The following is an 18,262-nucleotide window of genomic DNA, read 5'->3' on the forward strand; positions in this document are numbered from 1 at the left end:
TGCCAGCCTCCAGCCACCTGCCTAGAATTCCCTCTACTTTTCTTCCTGGACCTGAATCCAACTCAAGAAAGTTCCCCAAGCTCCCGAAAACCTTCCCTTTTCACTCCAGACCTACATGATGATACCATGAAGTCAGAGTCATTCTCAAATTCTGGTCCTGCTACCTGCTGGCTGCGATGCCGGGGAAGTTATTTGAACTCTCTGGGCCTCTCTTTCCCTATCTGTAAAATGAGAATAATAGGAGGTTGTTAGAAGAACCAAGGGAAATAAAGCAGATAAAGTGCCCCTCATATGGCCTTGAATACAAGGCTGTTCCTATCTTTCCTCACTCCCCATTCCTTCCCTCCCTGATGATTGAGGCCCAGGACCATGTTTTGATCATCTCTGTGTGGTGAGATGGAAGTTTTCTTTCCTTTCCCTTAATGCTTCCCTGAGACCTGGAACATCCCAAGATAGGGTCCTAAAATGAAACTTTTGGTAAAGCAACTCAAGACAGAGTAAGAGATGAAGACTCTTTTAGCACAAAACACATAAGATGTGTGCTGAGAGGGGTAATCTAGGCAGTGGGGAAGTTCTGTTTATCTTAGACATCTCCCACTCTGAGCCAGATGCAGTGAGAGGCAGAGTGAGATACCCTCTCCCTTCACCTCCATCTTCTGAAAGCCACCCTTCTTCACCGCTACCAGAATCTCCACCCTGCCCCATCCAGCAGCACACCTTGACGGAACTGATGACTGAGCCCAAGAGGACTCCTGAAAGGCGGGGGAAGGGAGAGGAGTTAAAGGACCTAGGGGAGAGGTGAAGAGAGGGTCCCAGAGGGCCATCTTCCCACTGACTGCAGGGGGTAGCTGTGTCGGCTATCTGAGGGTCTCTAGACACTGTCTAGTGAAACATAATTTGAGTCTTGTGTGTAATTTTAAGCTTCTGAGTAGCCACACTAGAAAAAGTAAATAGAAACAGGTGAAAGTAATTCTAATAATATTGTTAACTCAATACCTCCAAAATACTATCATTTGACATGTAATCAGTATTAAAACGTATTGAGGAGATGCTTTTCGTTATGTTTTCTAACACATGATGAAAAGTGATGAAGGGATGAAAAATAATGAATGATGAAAAATCTGGGATGCATTTCATACTTAGAACACATGTCAATTTGGACCAGTCACATTTCAAGTACCCAATAATTGTTATGGACTAAATTGGGCCCCTGCCCCCCACCACACACACACACACACACACACACACACACACACACACACACACACAAATTAATATGTTGAAGCCCTAAGCCCCAATGTAATTTTTTTGGAGATATGACCATTAAAGAAACAAGTAAGGCTAAAGGAAGTCAAAGGGTGGGACCTTACTTAATCCAATGTGATTGGTGTCCTTGTGAAAGAGGAAGTGACATCAGGCATGAGCACACAGAGAAAAGGTCACATGAGGACACAGCAGGAAGGCAGCCATCCACCAGCCTAGGAGAGAGGCCTCAGGAGAAACCAACCCTGCTGGCACCTGCACCTTCAGCTTCCAGCCTCTAGAACTGTGAGAAAATAAATGTCTGTTGTTTAAGCCGCTCAGGGTGTGGTATTCTGTGAGGGCAGCTCCAAGAGACTAATACATAAGAGTCAATGCCAGAATGTTCCTGCAGAGAATGATCCAGCTCAAAGAGGCCAGCAGGGCCTAGTCTCAGATTCCCTTGCAGAGCTGAACTCAGAGGCAGGATTTGAACTTGGATCTCCAAATTTAGGGCTGAGAGCCACAAGGATCCTCTGTTAGTTTCAGACATACTGGCCTCTGCGTAACTGCCCAGGGGATTCACCTTATCTGAATTTGTAATTGCCCAGTGGGTTCACCTTGCCTGCTGCCTAGACAGAGCTAATTTATCAAGACAGGGGAATTGCAATAGAGAAAGAGTAATTCACACAGAGCCAGCTGTGTGGGAGACAAAAGTTTTATTATTACTCAAATCAGTCTCCCTGAGCATTTGGGGGTCAGAGTTTTTAAGGATAATCTGGAGGATAGGGGAAGGCCAGTGAGTCGGGAGTGCTGATTGGTAGGGTCAGAGATGAAATCATAGGGAATTGAAGCTATCCTCTTGTGCTAAGTCAGTTCTTGGGTGGGGACCACAAGATTAGATGAGCCAGTTTATCCATCTGGGTGGTACCAGCTGATCCATCAAGTACGGGGTCTGCAAAATATCTCAAGCGCTGATCTTAGAAGCAGTTGAGGGAAGGTCAGAATCTTGTAGCCTCCAGTTGCATGACTCCTAAACCATAATTTCTAGTCTTGTGGCTAATTTGTTAGTCCTGCAAAGGCAATCTAGTCTCCAGGCAAAAAGGAGGTTTGTTCTGAGACACGGCCGTTATCGTCTTTTTTGAGACGGAGTCTCGCTCTCTCGCCCAGGCTGGAGTGCAGTGGCACAATCTTGGCTCACTGCAACCTCTGCCTCCCAGGTTCACGCCATTCTCCTGCCTCAGCCTCCTGAGTAGCTGGGACTACAGGTGCCTCCCACCATGCCCAGCTAATTTTTTTGTATTTTTAGTAGAGATGGGGTTTCACCGTGTTAGCCAGAATGGTCTCTATCTCCTGACCTCATGATCCGCCCGCCTCGGCCTCCCAAAGTGCTAGGATTACAGGTGTGAGCCACCGCGCCCGGGCCTTTGTTTTTAAACCATAAACTAAGTTCCTCCATAGTTCAGCTTATGCCCAGGAATGAACAAGGACAGGTTGGAGGTTAGAAGCAAGATGGAGTTGGTTAAGTCAGATGTCTTTCATTGTCTGTTACAATTTTGCAATGACAGTTTCATCTACAATGCTTGAACCCAAGTTAGAGGACTTTTGAGACTGATGCCTTGGGAACCTTGGAGCCCCAGGGACTGGTGACACATAGGATCAAGAAGCCAAGAAATATCTGAGTAGGGACAGCAGCAGTAGCAGGCAGCTGAGAAAGAAGATGGCACGGCGGGGGATGAGCCTCCCAAAAGGGAATTGCACTCTGTTCCACAGCTTTGCCCGGAGGATGTTCCAGGCTTCACAAAGAATAGTGCAGCAGGGACGCTGGATCAGAAGAGAGGTTCCAAATACAGAATTTCATGGGCACCAATCAGTCATAACAGACTCTGGCCATACCCAACCATTATGACCATGTTAGTTCTTACTAGCTGAATATTATCAGCCACCAGGTAGATGAGGCCAACCAAGAGCCGCAGCTGCAAAGATATATCAGAATATCTAGAGCCTGAGGAATGAGGGTCTCCACAAGAATCTGTACACTGTAGACAAATGGCTGTTGATGAGATAGATGCCAGTAGATGCCTTGACCTAGACTCAACTCAGCCTAAGAAGGGCGACAAAGTAATGGTGTGCCAGCTTGTAACTAGAGCCCAATGCTAAATTTTCAGTGGAAAATTATTGAACCAATTATTAAACACAGCTATTGTTAAAGATTAATTATATAAATGTATATCTATAATTGCAAACCAGTTGTTAAACACAGCTATTATTAGAAATTAATGATATGAATTTACAATTAAATACAATTAAATACATTCTATTAAAGCACAGGTAATAAATACTTAGAACTCATCCCTTCCTAATTGTTTTATAGAGTTTGCTAATAGCTATGCTCTAGAGGCTATCAATGGTTGTAGTATCTATGTGGTGGAAAGAGTATATAAGGAGTGCTACCACCAATCTCTTCCCAGCTCTGTGTTCACTGACGTCACCACTTTGGTAGGTCGAAAGCAACTGGTGGGAATATTTGCACCATGTTGACAATATTTGCACTGTGGAAATCAACAAGCACTACAAATCAGGGCTCACTTCCCCCGACAGAGAGTCAATTGTTAAACATTCACCAGCACACCACTGGGTACTTGCCCCAAGAATGACAAAGGTTCCAACTCCCACTAACCCAGTAGAATAGAGGGGATTCATTATTAATAAAAGGTGATACAGGCAGCAGTTGTTGTGCCACTCTTCAGTTGGCCAGCTCAGTCTGTCACTCCCAACAGACACATTAAATGTTAAAGCTGAGATTTAACACTCTCCTTGGACACGCTTAGCCTGTCCTACTGCTGGACACAAAGGAGAATGGGGAAAAGGCCAGACAGAAAAGCCACAAGCAAGCAAGAAAGAAACGACAATGAGATGTTCCATCTGGCCACACTTCTGGATCCCACGGACATTAAGGAAGGAATCAGGATTCCCCTTCAGAAGGAAACACCATGTTTTCAAAGTGAAGTCATCTCTCCAAGTGGTGCAAACTCCCTGACCCCATATCCCAGTATTAAATGAGGCAAATTGTTAACAAAGATGATGTTGACTTTTCCATCCATTGTTTCTTAACTTTGTTTCCCCTCCTGTTAGAGACTAGCCCACCTTAAGCCAAGCTACTTTACTGTCTCCTGGATTTTTATTTAATATTTTAGCTCTCTTGTAATTCAATGGCACTATCCCTGGTTTCATGGCCAATTTAATCTGATGCTAAAAAGAATAAGATTCTAACTGCTTTCCTCCTCGCCTATTCCATCAGATGTTCAGTGGCACTAAGCAGCACGCTATACACAAACTTGCCGAATTTCTCGCGGAAGTTGACAATCAAGGCCTCTTTGTATGTGCCCAGTTCTTGGTTGACTCTTGAAGCCTGATGACATACCTTCCTGCAAAGGTGCCAGCGCTTTTCATTGTGAATGTTTTAAGGAAAATAAACATCTCTGCAATGAAAACAACTGGAAATGTTGAACATGAAGCCATGATTAACTCTTGGCAAAATTTACTTAGGTCCAGGCAATTGCATATAAACAGTGATGAATTATCCACTCTCCCCTACCCCCAGCAGGGTCCAGGTGATGCATGTGTTTGCGAGGTCTGAGACTTTGCTTTCCAGCTGTGTTTGGTAGACAGCTGAAGCAAAGTAATCAGAAATAACAAAGGTGGAATTTGGAGGAGAGAAAGAAGCTATTCTTTTTTTTTTTTTAATTGGGTTAGGCACTTCTTGTTGGTACCTCTTTAGCCCTCTGCGCTCATTCATTTTTTTCCAACAAATATTTATTGAGTATGAGGTATCACCAGGTGTACACCAGGCATTTCTGTATATATTGGAGATGAACAAAACAGACAAGACTCTTGTCTTTGATGAATAAGAGATGATGACTTGCATTATAATGAGGTAAAAATGACAATCAAATTAACACGTAAATAAGCAGAATTTGAAGGTGGGGATCTAAAACCAGGTGATGTATAAATAGTGGTGATGAAGAAGCTGATGCTTTAGCTACAGCTGTCAGAGAAGAGTTGTTTATAAAGGTAACCCTGGGCCCAATACCTGAATGGTGAGAATGAACCATCCCAATAAAGACATAGCACGGTGAAAGGTGGTGTATTTCAGAGAACAAGAAATGAATGGGTACCAAAGTCAGAACAAGCTGAAAATGCTGGAAGAACTGAGGTGAGCTGGGTGGCCAGAGCAGAGTGAGAGAGGATAAGAGAGACAAGAGATAAAATTGAAGAGCTGGTTAAGGGCTGGCCCACACACTGCCTTGTAGGCTGCAATGAAAAGTGTGGGTTTTAGTGTAAGTGCCACAAGAACCATAGGAGCATTCTGAGCAAGTGATGGATATAATCTGATTTTTAAAAGAGCATCCCATCCACTGCATAGAGGCTATGGTGAAAGATGACAATGGCTTCAATCAGGGAAATGGCAGTGAACTAGGGAGAAGTGGATGGATTCAGGATTCCTTTGGAGGTAGGGCCACAAGACTGGCTAACGGATTGGATGTGGGAGCCTAAGGAAAAGGCTGCACTGTGCATTCACATTCTACAGTGACCTGTTTCCATCTCTCACGCTAGCATGTGAGAGATCTCACAGTATGCACCATGTCATGTCCACTGTCATGGTTCCAAGAAAGTGTTTATTGATGGGATGAATTAATTATCTTGTCCATCTCTAGAATTTATCAGTTAAAATAAAGGGGAAGGCTTATTAACTTAGTAGGGAAAGTGAATAAGTAAAGTGGCTTATAAATTAATTTGTGGATAAATCAAGAGATAAGATAGCTGGCTCATTGCTTTAGGCCTTCCAGGTGAGCCTGATAACTTCTCCCTTTTCCACTGCCATTCAAACAGGAGTGTCCACTTTGACTTACTGATGACTGGTCTAGGCTGGAAGGAAGAGGTAGTAATGTTGCCCTACAAAAGAATTAACCTGTCCCGCAAATCCCAGGGTCTAGCTCAGTGCTTGGCATAGAGTGGGCACTAAATAAATATTCTGAAGTTTGCATTTACATAGCATCTTATAATCTTCCCCAAGGCAGGCAGGAAAAGTTTTGTTGATTAATTTCTCAAATGAGAAAACTAAGACTCAGAGAAGTTCAGAGATCTACTCAAAGTCATTGTATCGGTCAGCTATTGCTGCATAACAAACTACCCCCAAAACTCAGTAACTTAAAACAATGAGCATTTATTAGTGATTGTGAGGCTATGGTTCCACTGGGAGGTTCTCCAGCCTCAGATGGGCTCCCTTGTGCACCTGTAATTAGCTGAGGGTCAGGGAGGTGGTTTTGCTGATCTTGGCTGGATTCTCTCATATGTTTGGAAGTCAGCTGGCTCTAGGTAGGCCTAGGATAGTCTTGGGCAGAACAACATGGTATCTTGCTCTCAAGTAGGTCAGCCAGGACTTGTGGTCCTAAGAAAGAATGAAAGTATGTGAGACCTCTTGAGCTTTAAGTTAGGAACTGGCAAAACATCACTTTTGCCATATTCTTGTGGCCAAAGCAAGTCACAAATCCAGAGCAAGTTAAAGGTGGAAAAATAGATTCTACTTCTCAATGGAAACAGCTGCAAAGTCACACTACAAATGGTGGAGATTTGGGGCCATTTTTTCAGACTACCACAATCATACAGCTAATTCTGCACTGGCCTTGGAGACATGAGCTAGCATCATTAGATAATCTGTACAAATCAGAGTCTCACTCTTCGGAATGTAAAGTGGAAAACATGTCATTTAAGCAGACAGCAGTGGGCACAGAGGTTGAAACACTAAGAGAAAGGGAGGCCAGAGGGGCCATGGTGAGCTGTTTGGAGCCAGAGGTTCCAGGGAATAATGACTATAGGTGATCAGATGCTTTAAACTGAGAAAAGATGGAGAAGAAGCCAACTAGGAAATTAGAGAACACAGCAAGCAAAGAGAAGCAAGCAAATCCCCTTAAGTGATGCCAATACTTTTAACTGCATTACTCAGGTCCCTGAAGCTATCTTCTATAGAAAGTCTCCAGTTCTTCTCTCTGTGAATTTCTGATCTTGGATTTCCATGAGACCTTTCATATCCCTTATGACCCCAATAAGTACTCTTAAAATAATCACCTCTCCAGTAGGCTAGTTTGCCAACCAAAAAGCCCAATAAAAATGATTTCCTTATTCATAAAGTGCAGAGAAATCAAGAGGACATGTGGCACTTTTGTCATCCCACCACCCCTATTTCTTGGGCTTCTTTTTGCATTAATGGTGTTTCATAGTGTTAATGATGGTCACTTCGAGATATGGTTTGTGTCTTGGCTGGCAGGTAGGGCGAGCTTCTCCTTTCTTAGAAATAAGAAGGGATAAAACTAATAATTGCATTGAAACAATGCAAGTTCGATGACAGTTAGGTGGCACATGTATCCCCACTTCTCTCTTCTGTGCCCAGGGCAGACATCACTAATGGATCACAGCACTCTTTTATTCGAACCCAGATTTTCTAAAAACCTTCTCAGCCTAGCATTCCAGGCAGCTACCACCATGGAGCAGAATGGTTACATGGGATTTAATTTGTTTGTCATCTCTAAATTAGAAATCTCAAAAGAAAACTTTGAGAGAGATATATATATATAATGGCATCTTATTAACTCAAATTGAGGGTTGGGGTATGAGGGACCAGCAGGAGGAACAGACCTCACCCAAATCCCTTTATGAATGAGGCTCCCTTTAAGTGAATTTAAGTAGTTGGAAAAATTATTGTTGATCTCAGGCATTTACTGACTGCTCTCAGTCGCTTCTGCATCTCATCGTTCAACACTCAGGATCCCCACACCCATAGCCAGTAACCCAGAACTTCGTTTAGAAGTTCAACCCTGGTTCTTCCCACCATTCCCTCCCCCAGACTTGAGACCTTGCCTCAAAGCCCCAGGATTGTTTAAGATCATGGATTTATATGTTGTTCAATACCTTGAATGCAGGCATAGTTAAGGTTTCTGAAATGTATCTTGTGAATCACTCAAAGAAGACCTTAGTCCCCGTGAGTCACATCTCCCTCACACCCTGCAGACAGCAAGTGGCCATTAATGAGTCACTAGTTTGTCCCATAAGGACAAACACTTGACCTCATGTTCTTAGCCCAGAACTGGTCAACACAACTGCACAGCCCACGGGTACGTTGCTGCTATGGGTTGGAGGGACCTGTCTCAAGTTAATTGCAATTTTATCATCTTGGATGTGACCCAGAGGCCCTACCCATTTTTCTCTGTTTCTGGTATCTTTATGTATCTTTGACACCTGTAGTTAACCATAGTTTTAGGGTGAGGTGTTTTTTTTCTCTGCTTTTCTTACACTATTCTCTCCTGAGGGTAAATAGCTTTTTTCCCCCTTTCCTTGTGTCAAAGTCTGCCATGGAAGACCCCAATAAAAGAGAATTTAACTAGAGGACCATGCTTTCAAATTTAACCATCAAAAATATGGTGAACTTCTGAACCTTTTGTTACACAGGGCTTTGCACAAAACTTTGTATTCCAAAATTCTTTTCCAGATGGCAAGCAATGTGCTCAGTTTTATAGCAAGGCTTTGCAGGCTCACAGAGCATAGTCAGAAGTCTTCTGGCATTGGAGTCAGCTGTGGGTTCAAATCCTAACTCTACCAGTTATTAGCTGGGTGGCTGTACACAAATGAATTCACTTCTCTAGAGCTCAGTTACTTTATCTATGGTATGGGAAAGAGAGATCACGAGATCTATTCCACACTGCTGTTGGGACTTTTGAGAACAATATGGATGAGGAATATATGACTAGACCAATAAAAGGAAGTCACTGTCTTTTTATGCTAGCTGTCTTGAAAGTATCTGAAAATATTCATAGGTGGCAACAAAAAACATGAGCTATGCAGACAGAGAGACCCAACCAGACTCCTGTCAGCTGGGTGACTTTGGGCTGGTCATTTCACCTCTCTGAGCCTCAATTTCTCCTCTTGGGATGGGACTGTGCCTTCCTACAGGGATTTTTGTGTATGAATAAGGACAGAATGAGATGATGTACATAAAAACCCCCGTTCTGCTGCCCTTTCTTAGATCCTACAATACCTGGAGAACAGAGATGAGGCCAAGGAATTCAGAGCCCAGTAGCCCCACCTATCTTTAATTAACTAGAGGACATCACTCTGGCATCTTCTGCTCTCTAGGCTTCCATGGTCCTAGACCATGAGAATACATACTCCTCATCATTGAAGATGCAGGATGAGATCTTACTCTGTAGAGTACAAACAGTATATGCATCCCTCTTCTGGGCAAAAAAAGAAAAAAAAAGAATTAGCTCAGTCCCTGCATTGCCCTAGGAAACTCTTAGGTGCATGGGTCTTTAGGTGAATTTATTCTGTTGATCAAACTTGTGTGTGTGTGTGTGCACATGCATGCACATACATGTGAGAGAGAGAGAGAGAAAGACTGTTATCCAAAGTGGACTCCACATTATATGCAACTCCCCTAGACGTGGAGGGGAGAAGGGGGTACCCAGATTAGAATTTGATTCATTTACATCCTTAATTTACCAATGGGAGAGTCCAGATCAGCTACAGTCAGAAAGGAAATGTCAGGAGACAAAATGCCCACAGCGAATGGCAATTATCCCTCTTCTATCATTTTCGATATCATTGCAACAATGCTGACCTCTGTTCTCCCAAGTCATGAACAGAGAGAGCCAATTATTTAAAGAGACCAACTAGATTTTAGCTCCATAAGCAAACAGGTCATCTTGCGCAAAATTTCCCAGTGTATACTGAGCAGGGCACCCATCCTACAAAATGCACCATGAAGAAAAGTGTTCTGTAGTCACAGAAGTTTAAGAAATGTTGTGAACTGCACCCCCATTCCAGAGATTCTTAGTGCACAGTGATATTGTGCACAGTCAAGCTCAGTAAAGTCCAATAGTAAAGAAACCTACTTAAATATAGGTAGTCCAGCACTTCCTAGTCATTAAGGCATGACTTCCATTTCTGGCCATATAGCCAACTAGACACCTTGGATGATTCTCCCAGTGAGGGAAAAATAACTAGAGGAACATGGATGAAGCTGGAAGCCATCATTCTCTGCAAACTAATGCAGAAACAGAAAACCAAACACCACATGTTCTCACTCGTAAGTGGGAGCTGAACAATGAGAACACATGGACACAGGTAGGGGAACATCACACACCAGGGCCTGTCGGGGGGTGGGGGCTGGGGGATGGAGAACATTAGGACAATACCTAATGCGTGCAGGACTGAAAACCTAGATGGCATGATGGGTTGATAGGTGCAGCAAACCACTATGGCACGTGTATACCTATGTAACAAACCTGCACATTCTGCACATGTATCCCAGAACTTAAAGTAAAATTAAAATAAAAAAATCTGTATATAAAATCCATTGACATTTAGTATGTGTTGTAGGATGGGTTCCCAGAGAAACAGCATCTGAGATGCAAGTTTGTGTGCAGGGGTTTACCGGGAAGTAGTCTCAGGATCGACACCTGTGAGGGAGTGGGGATGCAGAGTGGGGCGGAAGGAGAAGGTGAACTGTGATGGAGCCACAAAGAGACCTTGGCCAATCCCAAGGGCAGCTCTGAAGCTAGGACTGCCCTTTAGAGGTATACCACACTGAGACACAGCAATGAAAAAGCTGCCTAATTTCTCTGATCTCCAAAGTGGAGATTGCAAAGTACTCTCTCTCCCAAGGCTGTGATGAGGATTAAATAAGCTAATACATGCAAAGCACTTGGAACAATGCCTGACACACGGTAAGCGCTTGGTAAATGGTGGGTGCATGTATTACATCATTCATGTTCCCTAAGTGGCTGCAACTATTTTACAATATGATCATGATCTCATTAATGTCTCCCTGACCCCAGCTACAGGCAGAGCTCAGCACCAGATTCAGTGTGTTCACCAGATATCCCATATTCCGAAACTTGGAGGTCCATGTTTTAGGGACAGCTGGAGCAAACATGATATGGGGCGGGGGGAGTCAGGATGTTTATAAGCGGAGGCTGTGCAAATGCAGCTGTTCATCCAGGATTTCCATATTTAATTTTAAATCTCTTCCTGTTGGGATTGTTGAACAAGCCATTACACTAATGGATGTAACCACAGGCTTGCACGGTAAAGCACCAGTTCACCACTTAGAGTGGACACTACGTGCAATAAGCTCTATAATTTTTTTGAACTTTTAATTGAAATACAATGCAGGAAAGCCCGCAAATCATTCAGCATCCAGCCCAATAAATTTTCCTGAAACACACACCCATGTAACCCACATCAGCATCAGAAGGAATATTACCAAAGCCTCCCAGGCAACCTCCTCATATCCCCTTCCAGTCTCTAACACCCCAAAGAAAATCACTCTCCTGACTTCTAACATTTAGATTTGTTCCTCTTGTCTTGAGCTTTAAGTCAATGGAATTATCCAGTTAGCACTGTTATTGTACCTGGTTTCCTTTCACTCAATATTGTCTTTCTGAGATTTATCCATATTGTCTCTATTACTTGGAGTCTGTTCTCTCTCAGTGTCTGCGTAGTACATATTGCATGAGGATAGCACAATTTATCCATTCTAGTATTGATGGACATTTGAGTCATTTCCACTTTAAAGGCACTATGAATAAAGCTGCTATGAACATTCTTATACTTTTTTTTTTTTACTGAACATATGTATATACTTCTTTTCAGAATATACCTAAAAGTGAAATAATTGGCTCATAGAGTTTGCATATGCTCAGCTTTAGAAGATACTGCCAGTTTCCCAAGCCTAGTTTTTTTTAAAAGTTTAAAATGTACAAATAATACAATCTGGAAAAGCTAGAAAATAACAATTAATATGTATAAATAAGTAATAAAACTATCCATAATTACCCCATGCACGAATAGCCCCTATTTTGGCATCTCAACTTTCAGCAATTTTTCTATGCATTCATGGATCCACGTGTATTTTTTACAGAAAAAAAAATTCTGTATAGACTACCTGCTTTTTTATTTAGCAAAAGATTATGAGCACCTTTCACAACCTCAATAAATGTACAGCTGTGTGTGACTTCATTTCTTTCAACTTTTTAGTATAAAAATGCTCAAATACCTATGAAGGCAGACAGAATAATATAACAAATGGGCCAGGTGCGGTGGCTCATGCCTGTAATCCCAGCACTTTGGGAGGCAGAAGCAGGTGGATTGCTTGAGCCCAGAAGTTCGAGACCATCCTGGACAACATGACAAAATCACATCTCTATGGAAAAGAATAATATAACAAACTCCTATGCACCCATTGCTCAGATCAACAATCATATCATAACCAACCTGATTTCATTTATGCATTATCCTCTCTCCCATTATTTTGAAGCATTAAATCATTTTATCTATAAATGTTTAAAACTATTTAGAGAAGATAAGGACTGTTTAAAACTATAACCATAATAACATTATTATATCTTTAAAAATTATTTACTATCCAATATCCATGCAAACATAATAACCATCTTTGCATGGATGCATTCTATTTCATTGTACGAATGTAGCATTATTTATCTAACCAGTTTAAATTTTAAAGCATGCAGCTTTAAGACTCTCAATACTTAACTGAAGTTATCTAAATTTACACATGCTTCCGTTGCTGACAACTTCATAAATGCCTGGAACAAAATAAACTTTTCCCATAAGAAATGAAAGAAAAGCCAGAAATATGGTGTAAAGAGGTTGAAAGTACTTCAGACATGACTTTTTGCTCTTCTGACTTGAGCGTAGTCATCAGCAGCAAATAAGCAGTTTATGGAAAGCAAAATGAAAAGAGACAGTGTTCACGAAAGTAACTCTCCCCCGAAATTTACTGTCAATGTCCAGCTGAGCCACACAGATAGTGTCAACGTGCGACAGGAATATCACTTTCTACCTGTAGGATTCTTTATGTAAAGTCTTTGTCCTACTCAGTAACATCCTAGGCTCAGCCTTTTCTTTAATACCAGCACCTCCATTAATGATTGTTCTGATGGTTTTTACTCAATTGAGCTAATTGCCAATGTCTCCAATCTATTTGCCTTTTTCAATGCAGGTGGAAACTTCTATTTTTCCTGAAAAGACTAGCCTTTGAATACTTCTTTGCCTGGGTCCTCTCTGTCATATTAACTGCTTTTTGCAGTCATGATTTTGCTGAAAAGTAAAATAAAGTTGTATTAAAAAGCCAGAAGTCTCACAAGCTCACCAAGCTAACCTCAGAACACCTGTATAGTTCTCAGGAGTAACAACTGGGATGCTAGATGGGAAATGGCCTTGCAGCCCACTGTGGGGAAAGGGACGCGTCTGTCACTTTTCCAACCCACAACCTACAAGAGTTCAAAGTTCTGATAAAAATAATAATAAAATAGCAGGCAGTTTAAACCCGTTGTTCCCAAATTAATGCTTACAAATATATTTCAACAGGTATTAATTTCTTCACGGCTCTATTCCAAAGTGCATGAAAACAAAAACTGTCTTTAAAACCAGCTTCCCAATCACCTACCTGATCTAATGTATTCACGGGCAATACAGCAAATCATGGTTTTTGGAGCCAGCATGAATCCTGGCTCTACCACCTACTAGCTTTTTGAATATGGATGAGTTACCTAATCTCTCTGAGTCTCACTGCCCTCATCTATGAAATGGCGATAATAATAAAGTCTACCTCACAGGGTTGGGAATTAAATGAGTTAAGATGCACAAAACGGCCGGGCGCGGTGGCTGACGCCTGTAATCCCAGCACTTTGGGAGGCCGAGGCGGGCGGATCACGAGGTCAGGAGATCGAGACCATCCTGGCTAACACGGTGAAACCCCGTTTCTACTAAAAATACAAAAATTAGCCGGGTGCAGTGGCGGGCGCCTGTAGTCTCAGCTACGCAGGAGGCTGAGGCAGGAGAATGGCGTGAACCCGGGAGGCGGAGCTTGCAGTGAACCGAGATCACGCCATTGCACTCCAGCCTGGGCGACAGAGGGAGACTCCGGTCTCAAAAAAAAAAAAAAAAAAAAGATGTGCATACCTGGCACATAGATGACATAAGTGTTACACACAGGCACACATACACACACACACACACCAAGAACAGACGATATCTCTGAAAGCTGGTGTTTACACCTCAATTCCAGCTGCTTAGCTAGGCCATCAGGACTCTGTCCACTCTGCAGGTGAGATTTTCGTATTATCTGTGCAGGGACCCAAAATTGTCTCATTCTTGTCTGATGGGAAAATCAGAAGCCAGAAAGCATACAGCTAAGAAACTTAAGGTTCTATAGTTCGTTATTTGCCTTGAAAGACAAACAGCTAGATACTTTTCAGACATTGTTTTCAGGATAACGTTAGTTAACACAATGAAAGCGTTTAGAATAGAGTTGTCACAGTGTGTGTTGGCTCTTGTCATTACCAGAGTTCTTCTTATTGCTACTTATTGGAAGTAGAGCCAATGGCTTGAATCAACGGGAAGAGAAAAGGCTGGATAAGAGTTCAGCCAGCCTAATTCCTTTCCTTTCTCATAGTCTGGTCACTGGGAGAAAAGTGAGTAAGAACATCATAAAGGCCATTTATTTTGTAACATGAACTGAGCTACAAATTCAAGTCTCGCTTCTTTTATTTTTCAAGTTAGCCATAGGCCATTACATGAATTATTCATGGGAAGTCTACAGTGTCCCTCTAGGAGCCTCAGCTTTCCCTTGAATTGTCTAATAAGCCGAATTTTGCTGTCCCACAGAAAGTTGGCGCTGTGTCCTCCACTGCCATTGCTTCTCAGGGCCACAAGGTGTCGCTGTACAAAACAGGTTCTCCATGGTCTTAGAGACCTCCCTGGCCACTCTTCTCTGACATCTCGCTGATCCACACCATCATCGCTTTCAGAACGCAGAGCGTTTGATTAAATACCTTCCCCCAGACAACCAGGCTACCTGGACAAAGGAGGCTACCTTTAGGAGCTCCGGGATACCTTATCTCTGCTCGATCTAAGGGAAGTTGCTCTAATGTCCAACCAAAGAGATTTTCTGGCCCTTTCTTGCTGAAAAACTTACAGGAAGAGCAAAATGGCTTTTCTTTTTTTTTTCTATTAGGTGCCCAGATATAGTACATAAAGCATTTTAATAGATGAACAGTGATGTGGAAGGAAATGTTTCTCCAAAGTGAAAATACCCTCAACCTCACCACAGCTGCACTTTACCATACAACTGGAATAGAAAGGTCCCTTAAAAATATACCTGAAGTTTATCTTCCCCAAATTTCTCATGAAACTGAGAACAAAGTCAGTAAGAATGCCCTGAGGCCAGGCGCGGTGGCTCACGCCTCTAATCCCAGCACTTTGGGAGGCTGAGGCAGGTGGATCACTTGAGTCCAGGAGTTTGAGACCAGCCTGGTCAACATGGTGAAACCCTGTCTCTACTAAAAATACAAAAATTAGCCGGGTATGGTGGCACAAGCCTGTAGTCCCAGCTACTCAGGAGGCTGAGGTGGGAGACTCGCTTGAACCCCGGGAGGCGGAGGTTGCAGTGAGCTGAGATCACACCACTGCATTCCAGCCTGAGTGACACAGCGAGACTCCATCTCAAAAAAAAAAAAAAAAAAAAAAAAAAAAAAAAAAAAAAAAAACAATGCTCCGAGAAGCATTTTTCTGCCCTGAGCTGAAAAAAAATGTAGGACAACCGAATCAAACAGCCTGCAAAGTGTTGAGAACAATTCTTCGACAAGTTCCCTCAGGTTGCATCTGAGGCAGACAGAGTTTGGAGGTCAGGAAATTCTGATGTCATCGTGCCTTCTGTGTCCCATTTTGTAAAAGTGAATGGCCTGACCCTTCAGCACCTATGACTATGTGTTAAGCTTTAGAAATTATTCAGAGTTGGATTAGCTTCAAAAGAGTGTTTCCTGGAATACTACTCAGCCACAAAATGGAATGAATTAATGGCATTTGCAGCAACCTGGATGAGATTTGGGACTATTCTTCTAAGTGGAGTAACTCAGGAATGGAAAACCAAACATCATATGTCCTCAAGCTAAGCTATGAGGACGCAAAGGCATAAGAATGATACAATGGACTATGGAGACTTGGGGGGATGAGGAGAGGGGGATGATGGACAAAAGACTACAAATACCATGCCGTGTATACTGCTCAGGTGATGAATGCACCAAAATCTCACAAATCACCACTAAAGAACTTACTCATGTAACCAAATACCACCTGTACCCTAATAACTTAGGGAAAAATTTAAAAATAACAAATTAATAGTGTTTCCTGGCAGAATACGGGTGCAAAGTTAAAGAAACCAAATAGAGCATTGTTTTGCAAGATGGTCTCAAAAACAAACAAACAAAAAAAGCTTATGTAGGAGTCCATTAAATAAAGCCATATCTAAACAACCAGTTAAAACAGGAATCTGAATCTCTATCCTTGCTCTGAGACAGCTCAAAATGCACATTAACTGAAAAGCAATCACTAAATCTCATGAACTTTTCCTGAAGGTCTACTATTACACAAGCACAAGGACTGAGTGGAGATGGGAGTAGTTTATGTTCAGGGCAAGGCTGCCCTTTTGCACAATTCCAGGGGGCATCATTCACAATATATACTCAAGGGTGAATGTCGCCACAATTTGTAGAGTTCAATGTCAGTGGTGCCCCTGGGGCCGTACAGCTGAACAGCCCTTTATTGGTAGTTATACAAAGATAAAAATAAAAGCTTAAAAGAGCTGGGTTGGGGGGTCACAGAAGGATGTGGGAGGAAGGGGACAGGAAGAAAAAAAGGGAGAGGGAGAGGGAGGGAGAGAGTGAGAGAATGAATCACAGGCCAAATTATGAGTCAGAGTGTCTATGATGGTTCACTAGATACAGCTTTAAAAGCTGTGTGTGCCTGTGTGGATGTGTGTGTTTGGGCGCATTTACCTTTTACCTGCATGGCCCCTGTACTTTTTTTTTTTTTTTTAATTTGTACCCTTTGGATATTTTTGGTCTCGAAAAGATAACAGGTAATAATCAGATTTTTAAAAAGTCACAGGGAGTTGGTGGAGCTATCCCAGACAGAGAAAGCAATCTGCACACCATCACAGGCAAGGACCTGGAAGGCTGGGTGCCTTCTACTAAGCTCCTGCTGTGAGTCAGGCACTGGGCTAGGATTGATGTAAGGTCATCTCAAATGTGAGAAGATGAGAGACGATAGCTTAATCCTTGGGATCAGGCAGTTAAGGGAATAGCTTTCACACTGACACAGCTCAGCAAACTCTGGATGAAGGGGAGCGAGCTGGCCCGTGGGCCTGGAAGAAGGTTTTATATCTGCTGGGATCCCTCTGAATATATGGAGGCAATCAGAAGCCCTCTGCACGGTGACAGGCAAGACTCAAGTTATAAACTCAAAAGGGAAGCTTTGACAACACCTCGCAACTGCGTTACGCCGCAGACCCCTCCCACTTCCCCTTGTACTGATGCTTAGTGAAGGAGCCATTGTGAATTCCTAAGGAGTTGTGGGTCTCCAGCGAGTAGTCCCTGCCATCAATCAGGCAGAAGAACACTGATCCAACCATCACAGGCTGGTGGTCTTGTGCCTTACTCCATCGTCTGTTGCTTGTCCTGAAATTATAAACCAGGGGGTGATTTGGAAATTGTTGGCATGCCCTGGAAAAAGCCTCTCTCCCTGCTAATGCATTTTTCTATATCCACAATGGCAGGTCCATAAGAGCAATCCCTCCCATTCCATTTAGTCATTAAGCACAATAGGTAATAACAGGGATGGCAGGGTGGAGTTTGCATTCTTGAAAAAAAAACATATTGAACTGGTTTATCTCAGAACTGAAAACTGACTGCTGAACCACCACAACACACAATACTTTGCTTCTGTTTTCTCATGTAGGATAGCTGCCTGGGTGCTGACAGGTGGCAGGAAGGCACAGTAGCTAAGAAGGTGGCTCCTGAGAATCACTTGAACCCAGGAGGCGGAGGTTGCAGTGAGCAGAGATCGCGCCATTGCACTCCAGCCTGGGCAACAAGAGCGAAACTCA

General features: G+C 42.7%; 1 protein-coding gene across 1 annotated transcript in view; it reads left to right on the forward strand.

Moving 5' to 3' along the window:
• Positions 1-18,262, forward strand: part of CCDC60 (coiled-coil domain containing 60) — a 205,499-nt gene that overhangs the window by 90,528 nt on the left and 96,709 nt on the right. The window lies entirely within an intron of this gene.

This window comes from Mandrillus leucophaeus, unplaced genomic scaffold (assembly GCF_000951045.1).
Source record: "Mandrillus leucophaeus isolate KB7577 unplaced genomic scaffold, Mleu.le_1.0 Scaffold7, whole genome shotgun sequence".
Classification (NCBI taxonomy): Eukaryota; Metazoa; Chordata; class Mammalia; order Primates; family Cercopithecidae; genus Mandrillus; species Mandrillus leucophaeus.